This window comes from Ictidomys tridecemlineatus, chromosome 14 (assembly GCF_052094955.1).
Source record: "Ictidomys tridecemlineatus isolate mIctTri1 chromosome 14, mIctTri1.hap1, whole genome shotgun sequence".
In the NCBI taxonomy this organism is placed as follows: Eukaryota; Metazoa; Chordata; class Mammalia; order Rodentia; family Sciuridae; genus Ictidomys; species Ictidomys tridecemlineatus.
The window spans coordinates 65,693,034-65,711,029 of NC_135490.1; the positions used below are offsets into that span (position 1 = coordinate 65,693,034).

Sequence of the window (17,996 nt, forward strand, 5' to 3'; positions counted from 1 at the left end):
AAAGTTCTCATGGCCATTTCTAGCTAAGGACTTCATCAGCTCCTGTCTAAAGCACTCCCTTGATGTGAACAAAGTGCAGAACCAAGGTGGTGGGTAAAATCTCGGGTGTTAGACAGGAAGAATGTCTGCATTGGTTCTGGTCACAAGAGGACTTGTGACCAGAAGCTGAACTGATATTATAGAGGAAAGAGAGAGTCATTACTAAGAACTGGATGTGCACCTGGACCAAAGTAGGAGCCAAGTGGAAACAAACAGGAAGGCTGAGTCCTTGGTGCCTAACCATAATCAAAGCTCCTAAGATATGTCTGAACTCATGAGTGAATAAGTGAGTGTTGCAGATTCAATCACTTCAAATCACACTTTCTGTGATCATCATCATAACATCTCTTTTTGATGGATTTTATGTGATGGGATAGATAGGAACCTGTAAGACAAATATAATCCCTCAAAAAGATACATGGACTCCTTAACCCCAAGTGCCTCAGAAGGTGACATTACTGGGAAATAGGGTCTTTAATGAGGTCATCATGTTAAAATGAAGCCAATGCGAAGCTGTGCCCTTGTCCCAGAAGGGCAAAGCAGCAGTCAGTAAGACTGCAGCATGAACCACAAGCATGAGCTTAAACCACCAGAAATGTACCATGGTAGCACAGGTCTGAGGAAGAGAAACACAGGAGAAGGAAGGTAGAAAATAATGACTAGAACTGACCTTGGGCTTCCGTCTCTGTTCTTGTAAAATGCTTGGAAAAGAATCCTGCTAAGTGAAAGTCCCTCCACCTTTGAATTCTTACCACCTTCAATATTATTCATACAGGTAGAAAATCAATGGAACCATTGCTATTTGAAATGTGGTCTTATTTCTCCAAATCTTTGTTCCAACCTACCCTGTAGTTATGTCAAAAGTCTCAAGAAAGTGATGGTTCCCAGTGAGATCTAAGCAGGCCCAGGTAGGCCTGGTTCATAAATTTGGGTGCGATGCTAAAGCCTGAAATAGGGAGGCCCTCCTAAGAGGTTGGTGCCTTAATGAGGCCCATTCCCACCAGGATTAGTTTCCATTATTTTGCCCATATAAAAGGAGGTTTTAAATAGGACATTTGACCAACTGCATTCTGCGGAAAGGTACAAAATCTAAGGATACTAATTTTTATAATTAGTCATTCCAAGGGAGTATTCTGGGGTCTGCTGTGGCACTACAGGGCATAGCCTGCCATTTGGAGCTGCAACACACCACTCAATCGTAGTGGTAAAGAATTCGGCTTTGCTGGCTGCAACCTTAAGAACTGACCCAGTAGGCATCCCCTGCCTTGATTTGCTGCTAACACCACAACAGGCTCACTGGGCTTTGTTATTTCTCTTATTTCTGGGTAACAGAGGCCTGTAGCTTATGAAGAGCCCACCTGCCAGCAGAAGCAGAGAATCTAGTTCCATCTCAAACTCTTGTTCCAATTAGGGTTGACCCTAACCCCATATGAGTCATGTACTTATAAAGGGGAGAAATATGGCGTCTGAGACAGATTCAAACAGAGAGAAGACAATGTGAAGACACAAATAGATATGATGACCATGAACTGGAATGATGCACCTACAAGTAAAAAATATCAAGGATGACTGGCAACAAGCAGGAGCAAGAAGAGGCAAAGAAGCATTGCTCCTTGGAACCTTCAAAGGGAGCATGGCCCTGCTGACTTGATTTCAGACGTTGAGCATCCACAACTGTGAGAGAATGCATTTCAGTTGTGTTAACCTACCCAGGTTTTGGTCCTTAGTTATAGCCTCCTAGAAAACTAATGCACTATGTCAAGTTGCAACCATCAAGATACAATGTATTACGCAAATTGTTCAGGTTCATACAGGTAGAAAATAATGGAACCATTGGTATTTAAAATGTGGTCTTATTTCTCCAAATCTTTATTCCAATCTACTCTGTAGTTATGTCAAAAGTCTCAAGAAATTGATAGTTCCCAGTTAGGTTTAAGCAGGCCCAGGTAGACCTGGTTCATAAATTTGGGTGGGATGCTAAAGCCTGAAATAGGGAGGCCCTTCTAAGAGGTTGGTGCCTTAATGAGGCCCATTCCCACCAGGATTTGTTTCCATTATTTTGCCCATATAAAAGGAGGTTTTAAATAGGAAATTTAACCAACTGCATTCTGGGGAAAGGTACAGAATCTAAGGATACTAATTTTCATAACTAGTCACTCCAAGGGAGTATTCTGTTAAAACAAGGTCAAAATACAGTTAATATCAGACCTAAGAAGGCTGGCAAACAATGTTCTCTCCAAAGCACCAGCATCATAGGCCGGCCACCTCCAGGGACCAGCGTAGACTTGGGATCCTAAAATAGTAGGGTTGGGTCCAGAAGCTTCCCTGAAGTATGAGAAGAGGACACATATAGAGGATGCTTAAGATGACAAAGGCTTACTCCTTTGACAAAACTTTGGTCAGGCTCCCTTGAGTCCTCTTCTTGACTAGAACTGACCTTGGGCTTCCCTCTCTTCTTGTTAAATGTCATTTGAGAAAGAATCCTGCTAAGTGAAAATCCCGCCGCACCTTTGGATCCTTACCACCTTCAATATTTTACCACTCTGACCTGTCTTCAATGAAAATCTTATTAATTCAATTTTGCCAGACAGCCCTGTTCCTAATGTTTCTCTACAGCAGTTTTCCACCCACAGACCTTCACCCTGCTCCTTGGCTATAAATCCCTAATTCACCTTGTTGAAGTGAAAGTTGAATCCAATCTTTTCCAATGCAAGACTCCATTTCATTTGTCTCTATATCGCCTTGGCCCCTCTTTAATAAAGTCTGCCTTAATGTCTCTAAAAAGTTTCCTAGAGAATTTTTTAACAAAAGAAAATTTCATTTGTGTTTTTTTTTCTTTTAATATAAAACAAAGAGCAGAGTGAAATGCAGGTAGAGCCAAGGTAGGGCTGAACTGCCTTACAAAAGCAAGGCCAGGAGGGTCTGCAGGCCTTTCTGCGCTTGGCTCTGTGAGCCTCTGCAGCTGGCTTTAACAGCCACGCCTGACTGCTTGCTTGGCTTCCCTTGCCGGGAGGTGCAGGCATCCACTTTCTCACCATCTGAAAGTGCTTTCCTCCAGCAAGAGCTTTAAATACTTGCCTCATCTCTCTCCTGCCTTCCCTGACTTCTCTCAGAAGGGAACAGCACATAGCAAGCATGCACATAGCAGGCATTCACGGAATGAATGATTGTGTGGAATGTGCAATCTATCTGAAAGGCAAAAACCACAACAGCACCAAAATGGCACATCCCTTCAATCAAGTCTTCCCAGGATATGTTCCTTTCCACTTACTTTGAGTAGTAGGTAGACAACCAATGTATCAAAGGATAAAATAATGAAAAGGGAGTATACATGAAAAGTGTATTGATCAAGTAAAACATAAGCAAGAAAGTGACATGCTGACTGATATAGATTGTTGTTATGATATTGAATGGTAAATGAGCTAGAGCATTCAATCATTCTCATAAATGACCTCTATTAATAATGTTCTTACCCAAAAAAAAACCAAATTTTAGTTTTGTTTTCTTGCTAGTTCTATAGTATTTATAAGTGACATCAATGTGGACACTTTTTTCCTGCATATTCCATATAATTAAATACTTATAATCTTGAATTGTAAATTCACAGGTGCTCTATTTAAGCCTCTAGTTGTCACTGAAAATCATTTTATAATGTACTGCCATCAACATCAATACACCCATACACACACATAAACATGCACACACAAATATCCACACATATACAGCACACACATGTACTCACACATGCATATAAGCATGCAGATACACACACATACACACATACACACACATACAAGCTCAAATGCTTACACCTGCATACACACATACACATAGGCATTCATGCATACATGCACACATGCATGTGCATAAACACACACATGCACACATGTGCCCACACAGTCCTCTAGTTGGCTGCCTCCAGCTCACTATCCACAAGCTACATGCCCAAGGAGATGGCAAGTGCTAGGGGTAGCCTTCCCCAAGGTTGCAGTCACACACAAGGAGAGAAAATGAAGGTCAAAGGACATTCTTTTGCAGAGAGAATTCTAGGCAACCAACATTCCCCACCAGTGATGTCATTGATAGCATAAGATGAACTAAAACTAGGGAAGGGAGAAGAAAAGGAAATGGCCTGATATCCTACTGTTGCTTCTAACCCAACTCTGCCCAACCAGCATTGCCAGCAGTGAGAGAATGTCTTATCTCCACCTTCCTAAAAATATTATCTTGTTATTTCCAGATGTGGCTAGAACTGGAGACAGAGCATTCTCAGATCTCAGCTACAGATAAAAGTCTGTGATGAGCAAATACCTAGAAGACAGAACTAGTTGGTGTGAATGAGTTTCCATCAAAGTGTAAATAATATCAGGTATTTTTCTGTTTTGATAGACAGCCAGCCATACAACAAAGAAACCAAGCAAGAATTAAAAAAGAAAGAAAGAAAGAAAGAAAGAAAGAAAGAAAGAAAGAAAGAAAGAAAGAAAGAAAGAAAGAAAGAAAGAAAGAAAGGGATATTGAGTCAAGCATTTGCTAATAATTGATCCTATTTACAAATCCAACTTAAACATTTTTATCCTGTGTATTTTTATATACCTCTAGCCCCTCCACCCTTGCATAAAAATACCTGAGCTAGAGTATTCTGTTTGTTAAGCCATCTAGCCCTGTGGATCGGTCTTATGTAGTCCTTGAGCACACATGCAAATATAGTGCCTTATATTGTCCTCTGGGTATATTAACCACCTATCTGTGCCTAACTGCTCTCTTCAGGATAATGTGTGAAAGAGTAGGCAGAAAGGTATGCTCTTGGGGGTTCCCAAGACCCGGTTCAGTGATTCAGTGATTCTCCATGATTCACAAAACTCAAAAAATCTATCATACACAGGTTATAGTTTATAACAGGAATTAAATACAGAGTATGATCAACAAGGATAAAAGGCAAATCAAACCAGAGTTTAAGAAGAAGAGTTCTGAAGTCCTCTCCCCATCCTAGATGACCTTTTTCCCTGGGTCTGTCATTCTTCCACCAATGATATGTGACAACATCATGAAGTATGGTCAAATATAAAAAGCTCACCTGAACTTTGATGTCCAGGACTTTTAGTGAGGATCAATAAAGGCAAGGAGTCACAAAGGCAAGGAGTCCTGACCATAGGACTTACCATAGTTTCTCAGTGTCCAGCCACTACAGAGGTCAAACAGATACTGTGGCAACCAATGTTCCCCACCAGTGATGTCACTGATAGCATAAGCTCACTGGCATGGCTCAGGACTCCAGGTAAATAGAGACACCTTCATCACTAGGACATCCCAAGGATTTACAGGTGAACTCCCTAGAACAGTCAAGGGCTAGCCCTTTCTTTGTGAAGTGCAGAGTTTGAGCACCCCATACCTGCTGAGTTAACCCTTTTTGCACAATATCAAAAAAAGATAAACTCTTTCACCAGTGGATATACTGACAATCATAGTAGCTTTTGAGGCGGGCACCACTCCATACTAGGTCCTACAAATGAGAACCAATTTTATCTGAGAATGGGATCCATGAAAATAAGAATAGATAACTTCCTAGTGTTAAGCTTTTAAAACATTCTATTTAGGAGCTAGCATGTTTGCAAAACAATATATTTCAGCTTAGTGAAGGCTTTTACTTGTGACTTTTATGTTTCTCAGGAAAAAAAAAACTTTAAAAAGAGATGTGAAAGCTTATGTTTCAACATAACAAAGACTCTATTACTTTCTCTAAATGTAGTGGGACACCCCTGTAATTCAGAATTAGATATGTAAAATGACATATACCAATACCAAAAAGGGAATTCAAAATTATCTCTGAAAGAAAGTGGATGGAGTTAGTTAATGGATAAAATACCCAAGAAAGACATGACCTAGATGAACAGTTCTCAAAGTGTGATGTTTTAGTCAGCTTTTTCGCTTCTGTGACTAAAAGACCTGACTAGAACAATTTTAGGGGAGGAAAAGTTTATTTAGAGGCTTAGGGTTTCAGAGATCTCAATCCATAGACAGCAGGCTCCATTTCTCAGGGCTCAAGGTGAGGCTGGACATCATGACAGAAGAATGTGGCAGAGGGAAACAGCTCACATGATGATCAAGAAACAGAGAGTGACCCCACCTATCATTTACAAATATATACTCCAAGTCCATGGCCCCAATGCCCCACCTCCTCCAGCGACGTGCCACCTTCCTTCAGTTACCACTCAACTAATCCCATCAGGTGATTAATTTATTGGTTGGATTAAGACTCTTGTAACCCAACCATTTCTTCTCTGAACCTTCTTGCATTGTCTCACACCTGAGCTTTTGAGGGATACCTCATATCCAAATCATAACATTCTGCCCCTGGCCCCCAAAAGCTCACACTCATCTAGATGACAATGCAAAATGCATTCCCAAGAGTTCTGAGATAGTTCAAAGTTCAAGTCCAAAGTTCAAGTCTTTTCCTGAGGCTCAAGGAAATCTTGCATTATGAGTTCTTGTAAAATTAAAAGCAGTTTACAAGTATCAAATATATATTGCTTCAGAGTAAACATTTCCATTCACAAAATTAGTGGCATAGAAAGAAAGGATAAGACCAAAGCAAGATTGAAATCCAGCTGGGCAAATAAGTCCTGAAGCTCCATGGCCAGCATCAGGAGTACATGGCATCGTGATACTCTCTTCGAAGGTCTTATGTAGCTCTACCCTTATGGGATTGTTGGTTGCAGTCCAAGTGGCCTTTCTGTTGTCTTGTCTCTGCTCAATTTCTGTAGCTTTCCTAGGATGATGTCCCACGTTTCTGGCATTTCTTAATCTCTGGGGTCTCCACTGCAGCTTTGGCTTCCTCCTCACATCTCCATCCTTTGCCCTCTCAGGGGCTGCCTGCAGGAACTACTAGCCTGATGCACTTTGCTTAGCTTCCCTTCTTTGAAATCTTGGTGGAAGATTCCATAACTCCCTAACTGTAGGATCCTGCATTCTTACAGAATCAGCACATGGTTGACACCAAGGTCTGCTGCCATCTCAAGCAGTAGCCAAAGTCCCCTCCAGGGACACTGGCTGCATCAGCCTCCAAGTACCTCAGTGGCTAAGCACATTGAAAATATTTCCTATCCCCACATCCCTCATGCAAGACGGGTGCTCCACTGGTCTCTTCTCAAGAGAAATTTTACTTTTACTTCCTTGAGTCTGATATGGGTATGGTCTTGCCAATTCCTGAGATTCCTTCAAGTCATTTTTCTTAATGTCTCTGGGCAATCTTTAGCAATTCCTTAGTGGTGTTAATATCTTTAACAACCTCAAAATCCTTAACTCCAGTTTTATTCCCACCTTTCAAGTCCAAGTTTTTAAATCTTACTGCTCTGCTTTCTATTCCTGATTATCACAATAAATTTGACTAAAATCTACCAGCAATGTCCATGCCACTGCCTGAATGCTATGCTGCCTAGACATTTCTTTTTCCAGATTTAGAAGTCAATCACCTTTAAAATCAACTGCACAGAAAGTCTCAGGACACAGACAAAATACAGACAAATTCTCAGAAGATAACACAATGGCCTCTGCTCCAGATTCCAGTAGTGTCCTCCTTTTTCTCTTGAGTTCTGTCTTCACTGTTCGAAGTTTTATTGGCATTCTGGTCTTCTGAGGTCCCACCAGAATTGGTTATTAGGCTCCACTTACAACAACCTAAAGCACTTCCAACTTGCAATGCTACACATCTCAAAATTCCTCCTACCAAATCCAAAAACTCAAAAAGCTTCTGAGCCACATGGTCAGGTTAGTCACACCACAACCCCACTTCTTATACCAATTTCTGTCTTAGTCAACTTTCCACTGCTATGACTAGAGGACCCAACCAGCACAATTGTAGAGAAGGAACAGTTTATGTTTCAGTCCATAGAGGTCTGGCACCATGCCTCTGGGCTCCAGGTGAGACTGAACATCACAGCAGAAGAGTGGCAGAGGGAATCGGCTCACATGATGATCAGGAACAGAGACAGAGAGAGACATCTCACTCTCCAGATAAAAAATATATACCGCATAGCCAGTGAACAAGTTCCTCCAGCCACATCCCACCTGCCTCCAGTCACAACCCAGTTAATCCCATCAGGGTTTAATGCACTGATTAGGTTAGGGCTATCACCCAAATATTTCTCCTCCAAACATTCTTTCATTGTCTCACATGTGAGCTTTTGGGGGATACCACATCTAAACAATAACATGTGGGCTATGGAACTCTGGAAGTCCACCAGATCCTTTCAGAGGTCCTTCATGTCATTATCTTAAAATTTCTAAGATGGCATCAATCTTTTTCACTTTGTGGACATTGCACTTGGTACAAAAGCAAGTTGTGTAAACTTCTGATGCCTTACATGAATCTAGGCAATGGTACCAGACAGTACTAGTAGCTATTCTATTATTAACTCTTATGCATGAAAATCAAATTCACATAAGAATCTTATAACAGTTGCTACTTGTTGAAACAATAAAATTGCTAATTTTATTTATTTTGACTTTTAAGTTTGGGGAAAGAAGAATAGCCACAATTATTTAAAAAGTCTATTGAAATATTACTCCCTTTTTCAGCTATATGTCTATGTGAAGCCAAATTTTTTCTGTAGACTCCAACAGAAGATTGAATGCAGAAATATATGAGATAATTCGGTTATATTTTATTAACCGAGACTCTAAGAAACTCTAAAGAGATTTGCAAAATGTAAAGCAATATTACTCTTCTTGCTAAATTAATTGTTTTGTTAGGAAAAATGTAGTTTTTTATAGTTAATTTTTTATGGGGAAAAAAATCTCTTAATATGTAATTAGTTTATTACTGCTATTTTAAAATAAATGTATAATAAATATTTTTATAAATTCTCAGTTTTAATTTCTAATATAGTCAATATTGATAGATGTAACTGGGAAAAAATAAAAGCTTTTTAAGAGTGTGAAGGATCCAAAAACCAAGACACTAAAAAAAAACCACCGACCTAAATCATGCATGGACAGTAAGATTCTCTCTCTCTCTGTTTGGCAGAGTCCTAGAGAATTTGCAGGCAAGTTGCATGCACAAGGCCCTGGGTTCTAATCCCCAGTACCACAAAAAAAAAAAAAAAAGAAGAAGAAGGAGAATTTTCAGGCAAGGTCAACTAACAAAGAGTAAATCTGAGAAATGGAACTGAAAGCTGAGGATTAACTTCAAGTCTGCATAGGAGATAACTGGGTTCCTATTCCTACCCACCACAGAGCATAGGCTATAGGTCTTTCTGAGGAAACAACTGTTATTTTTCCCAGGACAGTTTTACTTTTAGCACTGCTAGAGCTCCATGTCCATGGAAATCCCTTTTAAATGTGAAAATCTTGCTTTTCCACCATGACTTGGAAGACTGGAAGAAAAGTACTAAACTCGTATATCAGCCCCAAAACATAGGAGCTGAAAGCAACACTATTTTAAGTGTCAAATAGATATGGCCAAGATCATTTGCCATTCTACAGATGCTGTCACTATCCACTCATCCGCCTACTGATGTTGATAATCCTCAATGTATGGCCACAACAATAAATGCTGCTGCACTCTGAGTGCCGTGACTTTAGTGCATTGTAATTTTTACATTGTAATTTTTACTTTACTTTACTTTGGGGTAACTATTTTATTTGGTATTTAAATAATGCTAATTGAATTAATACATTGTGAGTATTTTGACCATGTTACTTAAAAGTTCATGTCATCGAAACAAGAAAGATTACAATGCTAATACAGCATTCCCCAGAAATCACTAAACAAGAAAGCAACAAAACTGTATTATTTTAATAACAGTAGAAGGATATATATACACCTGGATTAGGAAGGTAAATAAGCAAAACACAGCGTACAGTAAATATGCCAAAAAGAATTTGGGGCTGAAATACTAGGGAAGTAGATATAAAAGCACATATAGACACTGAATCTCAAAAGTCTGGGATGAGACCAAAGGAAAAAAAAAATACATCTAAATCATTCAAAAGTTTTTGTGTTCCCAAAGACACCAATGCTCATTTGGAAGTCATGACTTCTAAATGATGGTTTTTTTCTTTTTGTAGTACTGGGCATTGAATCTAGCTGGGCTCTACCACAAAGCTATATCTCCAGCCCTCTTCATTTTGTTTTGAGACAAGTTCTCACTAAGTTGCCCAGACGGGCTTCAAACTTGAGAGCCTCCTGCATTGGCCACCTCAGTGTCTAGAAAAAGTAGTGTATCCTTCCCCTGATTGCTCTACAAGGTTGAATAAAGCAGTGAAGTTACAGTTCCTGATTCAGAAGATGCAATTAAAATGCCCAATGGTTGAACAAAAGAGAAATTTTTTTACCAATCGTGTGTAGATCCCTTACTATAGCACTCGTGTCAGATCTCAGCTGTCATCCTGCTCTCCACAATGTCAAGTGAAGCACTAAATAGCAGCAATACACACACAATATTCCCCTTATCTCTTGGGTATTTAAAGAACGTACTTTCAAATCATCTGGATCAATAAACTGCCCAAAATAAATTAGACTTTGGTCTTCTATCTGCATATTTAGAAAATTGTACAAATGTAAATTTTGGCCAATTCTTAGTATAGAAATTCCTTACCAAAAAAAACCTGTTAAATGTACCCCCCCATACTTTGGACATAATACTTTGGAAAAAGTTGTGATTTGCCTACCTGTCATATTGAGCCTGTATGTAGCTTTTTGTTGTTGTTGATTATTTTTCAATTTCTCCAAAATGTAAAGAGGCACATAATGAATCTTTTCATATTGTAAAAACAGAGACATCTTTTTTGCCTACAAGATAGTTGTTCTCATGGCAGGCCAAATGAAACATGTTACAATATCAGCCTGTTAGAGAATATATTTTCTAAATGTAGACAAGAAAAATTTCTTAAGAATGAGAATGGAGAAAAAGGCAGCAGTAAACATAGACTTAAATGTTGTTTTCTCCAAAACATTTTGATGATCTGTGGAGATCCTAAGGATCCTTTGAAAGAGAGAAGCTGACTATACCTAAATGCCTCAGTATTGTATGAAGATCATGATAGAAAGTTAAGTATTAGGAGAAAAAAAAAGATTATTTTGGAACTCAAAAAAAAAAAGTTGTTACCAGGAAATAGCAGCCAAATTAAATAGGAATTCTCATTTCTTTACTGAAAGTGTAGCACATTGGGAATCCAGTTTTGAATTCACAAGCTCAAATTACTTCTGTACTTTAAAACCATTTTCTCTGAGAAAGAGAGATTTAACCTATAATGACACCCACTGGTTTTTATTGCTAACATTTATGGGCATTTTATCCATGGATAACCAAGAACATAAAGTCATAGATGCAAAAGATGTGATTGACAAAGAGTTATTCTACCAAAACAAGCCCGTGGATAAAAAGTAAATGGACAGTTTTGGAGACCAGGAAACTAATTTGCACAAGTTTAAAACCTGCTATTTCTAGTAAGTAAAATCCTTACTATTACGTGGTCAAATGCTTTGTTGATAGGTTATATAGTTCATGTGATCACATTAGCCTAAGACCAGGAACCAGTAAAACGTGGGCTGTAAGTCAGTGAATGTTATTTTGATTGTATTCAGTTTTACTACTACATAAAGGAAACAAAAAGATCCTAAAAGCTGCAATCAATTCAAAAAAGTATTGGAAAAAGAAACAGAAAAATATCCAAATATACATCATTGTTGTGTTTATTAAATATATATAGTAATTGTTTATTCCTGTTATAATTATGTCCTTTTCTAAAATCTTATTTTGTGTATCTTGAGGGTGAAATTTAAATATGCAATACATAGTTCAAACAATTATGTATTATTTTGAGGATTTGGGGTTTAGGGGTTTTTTTTTGCTTTGTCTGGTGTGATTGTATCCCAAGTTGCATCTCTAAAAAATTGATGCTTCTGAATTTGCCAATTCTGCATTATCCAGATCTTCTCTGGATGAGCCATAAAACTAGGAAGGGATGTTAGTTTTTAGTTTGGACATTGGTGACCCAGAATGAGGGTTTCTTCATTCAAGCATGAAGGGAGAAGCCCTTCCAGTGATAGCTCACGTGCCTAGCACTCAGTTTTATAAAACCTGCCAGTTAAAAATGTTTACCTGAGTCGAAGGCCAGTTTGTGCAACTTAATGATACTCTGTCTCAAAACAAGAATTTTAATAAAGGGCTGGGGATGTAGTTCAGTGTTAGAGCATTTGCCTAGCATGAGTGAGGCCTTGGGTTCAATCCCCAGTATTGGAAAAAAAAAAAAAAAAACTTGCTTGGTCCCATATGAAGTTCCAGATGAGAACTCACCAAAACCAGCCTTCTCATGCAGCCCTAGAGGAAGCCCACCAGGCTACACACCCCTTCTACCTTAAATATGAACAGACCAGCAGAGGTCAACAGGGATGCGAAGAAATAAATCAGAAATGTTACAATAAAGAAAGAATCAGAAAAAAAAAAAAACCACAGAAATAACTCACGGAATGGATAAAAACTTTTAAAGCATCCTATTCATAAAGGTAGCCTATTTAAAAAGGGATTTAATATCTCCCAAACAACAGAAACATGTCATTACAATTAAAAGATAATAAGAGATTTAGAGATTTAGAGCACAACTAATGAGAGTGAGAAGAGTCAACACAAGTGCCAGACACCAACGTAGAAGAAAATTCCTAAAACATGGAAGGAAAAGTTCTTAAAAATAAGAAAGAAGAGAAACAAAAATCGCAATCCATCCAATAAATGTTCAAAAAATAGAGTACAGAGAAGAATCCAAGAAAGTATTTTTAAAATCATCAGAAATAAAATATCCAGATGAAGAAAAGAATTCGTCAGATGAAAGGACCTACTGAGGGCATATTTTAATGAACAAAAGACTGAAATCCTTCCTGTGAAATGATAGAACATCAATCATCAAGAAGACATTCTGGGGACTTCAGCTGAGGAAAAAGCAATAAGCTACAAAGAAGAATATCAGATTGTTCATCAGCAAATCTGGGGGCCAGAAGATAATGGAACAATGCCTTCCAATTTCTAATGGGAATAATTCTAATTCTAAAGTGCTACCAACCAAGAAAGAAGTGACCAATTATGAAGAGATAATAAAAGTGACTCACGACGTGCAAGGACTCAGAAGGCTTATGCCTTATGTATCATTTCTGAAAAAGCTCTGGAAGGTCTCCAGAAAAAAAAGGAAGGGGGATGGGCATTCAATGAAATAATATATTACCATGAACTTAGAAAAAACTTAGAAGATAACATCAAAAAAGAAAAATGTTAGAAATTTTAGGAAGAACCATCTAAATATAAATACAAATAAGAAGGGAAATGAATTTTGGCATAATTTAAGGCAATAGTAAAGTATGAGAAAAAAAAATTGATCTTGCAGTAGGAACATTCTCCTTTAAATGGCAATGGGGTCTGTGGATGGGATCACATCTCCCTCCTAGAGATTCAAAGGAAAGTTATCACTTGACCCAAAATGTAGTGGCATTCACCTCATCATAAAAAGGTAAGAGCTGCTTATTGGCTTTGAAATTTTAGCATCAACTTTGTGGAATCAGGATAGAAGTTAACATGAAGAACCTAAAGATGGTAGAATTAAGTTCAAATAACACTTTGGGGGTGGAAATGAGGATAGGGAAGGATAAGAATCTTGATATCTTAATCACAAAGAGTGAGCAGTTAAGAGACTGTGTATAAAGTTATTGAAACAAGAATTAATGATCAAAGCACACCATACAAAGTTGATCAGAAAAAGAACTGAATAACACAAATATCAAATAATAAAAATAATAACACAAGGGGCTGGGGATGTGGCTCAAGCGGTAGCACGCTCGCCTGGCATGCGTGCGGCCCGGGTTCGATCCTCAGCACCACATACCAACAAAGATGTTGTGTCTGCCGAGAACTAAAAAATAAATATTAAAAAATTCTCTCTCTCTCTCTCTCTCTCTCTCTCTCTCTCTCTCTCTCTCTCTCTCTCTCTCTCCTCTCTCACTCTCTCTTTAAAAAAAATAATAATAATAACACAAATACAATGTGGCTGGAGAAAGAAAGGGGAATTGTAATCTTCCTATTGTATATCAGATAAAGGGATTAAAGATCCACTAAAGTGATATGAAAGTTACTCCAAACTGAAAACATGTAAAAAATAAACATTCATAAAGAAATATTATCTAAACTTAAGCAGAGGACTTCAGCATGGGGTAGCTTAGGGATAAAGCACTTTACAGAATACCCTGGGTCCATTCCTCAACACCACAAAAATAAATACATACATACATGAATGCATACACAAACTTAAGCAGAGCTTCCCAAAAATACAGCTTCCATTGACTCCCCATCCCATTGGAAAAAAAAAAAAAAATCTTCTGTTAGAAAAACTGACCTTTATCAATGAGAGGTATAAATTCAGTTGTTCATTAGCAATCAAAAAGATTAATAAAATTGTCTATATTTTCCCAACGAAGCCCAAAACCACCCCCATTTTTGTTAGGTTGGTATACAATCTTTCAACTCTGGTTCTACAGTGAGTTACGCATTAATTAATAATGACACATGTGCAATAAACTTTTCTTCTATTATTGTCTAGTATCACTTAATCTGTAGATCTCCAACAAGTTAAATCGAAGTGGATGAGGAAAGGTTTTCTCCCAGCATGGCTGACAATGAGAATGAGTTCATCAGGACTCCCTGCTTCTCCAGAGATGGCAGCTGAGATCTTAGAACCTCTGACCAACCCAAAGAAAAGAAGTTTTCTTATCAGTCTGCCTCCAAGATCTCTGGTTAGGATCTTTTCAAGCAAGAGCAGTGAAAGAATCACATTATCTTATTTTTAAAAACTAAATTGATAGGATAAATATTTTGGTTAGAGCTAATTCTTTAGGCACTGTGACTTTGGGATTTGAATCAGTTCTTCCCAGGGATAGCCATTGTTTCTGTGTTCTGTCCTGACAGCTTGACATTGGAAGTCAGAGCCTTCTCATTGGCTTTCCACCAGCCAAGGACATAAAGTGTTGGGTCTGTGGCTAAAGCTGGGAAACCATCAGGTGGGAGACCTGAATATTCTTACCAAAAGTTGACAGTTGTCACCTGTCTAAATGCAAATCCTCTTTTATTTCATTGATTTCATGTTTCTGATAATTCCTATCTTAGTGTCAGGCATCTGGTATCATGGATCAGTGGGTCTTTGAAGACATCTCACTTTTTTTTTCTTAAGCAGTTTTTATTACACTCAAGGTATAAAGATAAATACAAAATAATCTTGTAATCAAAAGGAGAAACCACTAAAGTATGAAGTGATATACAAATAACTAAAGTATACAGCTCTCATAGTTAACAGACAACTTGAAATGGGGAAGTTGGTTTATTTTACATGTGCTCAATTTTCTTGAGAAAGGACAAGTAATATACTGTGCTCTAAATATGCATAATCATGAAAACAAAGAAGAACAGTCTTAACACTTACACTATTAGCATAACAGACTCCATTGCTTCTGTTTAACAGCCTTAGCCAACACATGCCTATTTCCCTTCCTAGTTTTAAGGACAATTTCTTTTAAGGAATACTAGAGCAGCAAGAGCCTGGGGCTGCAGCTCGGGCAGGGCTTCAGTGTGATCTGGGCTTTCTCAGGAGTTCCTCCCTGCCTTCCGTTGGCTCAAAAAAAAAACATAATTTATACACAGCTTCCAACAGTGGACTCCAGATCCCACAAAGAGAACACAGAAGAAGGCGAATGAAAATTATGGTGGTGCTGGGTCCCTGCGGGGTCAGCAAATCTGCCCTGACTGAGATGTGGCTCAGTGTGTTAACACCCTTTTGGTGATCCCCAGAACAACAACAACAAAAAGTATAGAGATGCGTTCGTTTGGGATGTTTTTATAGTGAATGATAGTCACTGTGACCAGTTACATTTTAAAAGTTTTTCTGTAAAATAAAACACATCATAGAAAAACATCACAAGCAGAGGGAGACCTTGCCAGATTGAGAAGCAGTCACCCTGGTGCCCACCAGCATGACACTCACTTTCTCCTAGGCCTATACTTTTGCTTTAAATGATCACAGTAACCAACAATTTAGGGCAGACCATCTTTCCTCATGCCAGTGACTCCCTAGGAACTTTACTGTTTGCAGTCCATTTCTTTTTCTGAAAGAAATCTCAGGACCTGAGGTCTTCCACGTTGACCTGGGTCCTGGTCCTCTAGTGTAACAGCCAGCCTGACTGGTGTCAATTCCTGCTCACCATTTCTGTCCCTGAGGGTCCTACACATGATGCTCTGTTTGTCTCCACCACAATGTTTGTCTCTAAAATGCTGAGGAGAGACATTTTATTCTCTTGCATGGCATTTGCTCTCCTAATCCAGATTCCCAAAGCATTTTTCGTTTCTTCAAAGTCCAAGATTTCACAAGAAAATCCGGTCCTATGAGACATTCTAAGTCAGGGCTCAATATTTTCTTGAAGAACTCATTCCAGAGGTTTATGATTTTATTTCAAAGAAATGAATGCTCATTTTAATATTTGCTTTGTGACTTTGCTGTGCTTTTACTTTTATACAAATATCAGCTCTTCTTCAGCTAACCTTGATTTTGTGACATTTCTCAAGTCTTTTTCCATCCTCCGCTTAATGGGGTGAGAAACTGTTCCCCTCTTTCACTTTCCGCTGCTTGTGTAAGCAACAGTCCTTCCTGGGTTTCCGGGGTTTACTCTTCAGTGCTGCATGATTTTTCTGTTTGCTAGTTCTCTCCTGAGTTCCTGACCACTCATTTCTCAGTCCCTCTCATTCCTCTGCATTCTCTGTAACATTTTCCTTGATGCCTTTGACCTCGTTTTTGAAAACTGCCTTGCACACTCACTAGGTGACCAACACTGAGGGCTGCTGGGTTCTGAGCTGCCGTCACTCTGTGCTTCTTCCTGTTTCCCCTCCACACCTCCATTGCAACTGGAATCATCTGTGCCTGGTTTTCAAATAAAATTCGTTTTGTTTTGTTTTGTTTTAATTTTTTATGAGCATCAGAATTCAGTGAAGCTCTTCCATCCTAACAGAGCTTCACTCTGATGTTTCTCTGCAATGTTTGCTAAAATAACACCTTCCTTCCTGTAGTTCTTGGCTCTGCATTTTACCATTCAGTATGTGGAGTCTCCATCGCACTTGTTCATCTGTATGGTGGTCCTGCACCTCATTAGAGTTTCTGCATATGAGGCCTCTCTTGGAATGCGACAACTCCGGCCACTGTCCAGAATGTGTTGTCATACCCTTTACCTAAGAATTCTTTTCCAGAACCAATTAGAATATTTACAGTTTTCCAAAGACATATCAAAATTTACATGGTCTCTGAATCATTGATTTTACTTATCAGAACTCCACTCATGAAATGATTTTGTTTGTTCTAAAATATTTTAGTCACAAAATTATTTGTGTTTTAATATTCATATTTTGGTCACTTGATTTTAGAGTTTTATAACCAACATTTTTATTTCTAGGTATATCTATTTTAAAAGGGATTTGGTTTTAGCTGTGTGAGTTTATTGTTAGTTCATGGCTGCTACTTCTATGAAACATTTAGATTCCCAGACTTGTAGGTCCAGAGTCATGTCCACCTACAACTCTATCAGCTCATGGTGGTTTTAGGCACAGATTGCAGGCTCACCCCAATGCTTCAAGTAAGTCACAACCTCCCCAAAGATTGTCCTCAAATATTTATCCCTGTGATAATTAAGAGTGTTGTTTCAGCCAGGCATGGTGGCTTGTGCCCCTAATATCATCGCTCAGGACACTGAAGCAAGAGGATTGCAAGGTCAACGCCAGCCTTAGCAATTTATCAAGGCCCTAAGCAACTTATCAAAACCCTCTCTCAAAATATGAATAAATAAACAAACAAAAAGGATTAGGGAATGTGGCTCAGTGGTAACCACCTCTGGGTTCAATCACTGATACTTGATTTCTTGATAGGTTGATTACAGTAATCAT

General features: G+C 38.5%; 1 pseudogene; it reads left to right on the forward strand.

Annotated features, from left to right (window-relative positions):
* The window catches only part of LOC101962164 (ras-related protein Rap-2a-like), a 137,753-nt pseudogene that overhangs the window by 118,598 nt on the left and 1,159 nt on the right, over positions 1–17,996 (forward strand).